Source organism: Nycticebus coucang, chromosome 4 (assembly GCF_027406575.1).
Source record: "Nycticebus coucang isolate mNycCou1 chromosome 4, mNycCou1.pri, whole genome shotgun sequence".
NCBI classification, from domain to species: domain Eukaryota; kingdom Metazoa; phylum Chordata; class Mammalia; order Primates; family Lorisidae; genus Nycticebus; species Nycticebus coucang.
In genome coordinates this window covers 63,799,814-63,801,077 of record NC_069783.1, presented here as the reverse complement: position 1 = coordinate 63,801,077, position 1,264 = coordinate 63,799,814, and the positions used below count along the sequence as shown (strand labels likewise).

The 1,264-nt window shown below is 46.7% G+C and overlaps 1 non-coding gene across 1 annotated transcript; it reads right to left on the bottom strand.

Annotated features, from left to right (window-relative positions):
* Nucleotides 1-827: 827 nt before the first annotated feature.
* On the bottom strand, nt 828-1,023 carry LOC128585209 (small nucleolar RNA SNORA74). Its single transcript, XR_008379939.1, has one exon. It is a non-coding gene; the product is annotated as a small nucleolar RNA SNORA74 (small nucleolar RNA).
* Nucleotides 1,024-1,264: the final 241 nt, after the last annotated feature.

The following is a 1,264-nucleotide window of genomic DNA, read 5'->3' as shown; positions in this document are numbered from 1 at the left end:
GTTACTGCTTCCTAGAATTCTCCTCCCCCCGATCATTTGTACCTTTTCCAAGTCTTTCCTTAAAGTTACTTCTCAACAAAGCCCACCCTTAAGATCGCAACTTGTGGCTTGGCAACTGTGGCTCATGCAGCTAAGGCTCCAGCCACATATACCTGAGCTGGCGGGTTCGAATCCAGCCCAGGCCGCCAAACAACAATAATGGCTACAACCAAAAAATAGCCAGGTGTTGTGGCAGGCGCCTGTAGTCCCAGCTACTTGGGAGGCAGAGGCAGGAGAATGGCTTGAGCCCAGGAGTTGGAGGTTGCTGTGAGTTGCAATGCCACAGCAATCTACCCACGGTGACAGCTTGAGGCTCTGTCTCAAAAAAAAAAAATTTGCTTCTCCATACATGCCAATCCACCTAGCCTTGCTCATTTCCCATTACCATCCAACACACTAGCTAATTTCCTTATTATGTTTATTGTCTGTCTCTGTGGTGAGGATAGGGATGTTCACTTGCTGTTACATGCCACGTGCCTAAGAACAGGTGCCTGGTCCTATATGGGGCCTGGCATGTAATAAATATTTGTGGAGTGAATGCACTGAATGAATAGTCACCCTTTAGTTATCTCTCTCTCTCTTTTTTTTTTTTTTTTTTTTTTGCAGTTTTTGGCCGGGGCTGGGTTTGAACCCGCCATTTCCAGCATACCCCTTTGAGCGCTCTACCCCTTTGAGCCACAGGCGTCACCCTGGTTATATCTCTTAAGCAAAATAACCTATACTGAGAACTTTAATAGGCCAGAAATTAAACTTAACTTAAAACTCTTTTGTTTTTTAACAGAAAAAAAATTGTTTGTACTCAGATTAGGACCCACTCCACTGGAGGAGGCATTCCACTCTTAGAGGTGGAAAACATTGTCCCAAAGGTTTTCTGCCCAGCACCAAAACAGTGATCAGAGCCAAACCTCAATGCTGGCTCTTCCAACAGTGCGGCATCATCCCTGCATCCCATCATGTGAGCCTAGAGGGCTGACAGCTGCTGGGTAACTTTTTTTTTGTAGAGAGAGAGTCTCACTTCATCACAGAGTGATGTGGTGTCACACAGCTCACAGGAACCTTCAACTCCTGGGCTTAGGCAATTCTCTTGACTCAGCCTCCAGAGTAGCTGGGACTACAGACACCGCCACAACGCCCGGCTATTTGGGTAACATTTTTTGTTTGTTTGTTTTCAGTTTTTGGCTGGGGCTGGGTTTGAACCCACCACCTCTGGCATATGGGGCCGGCA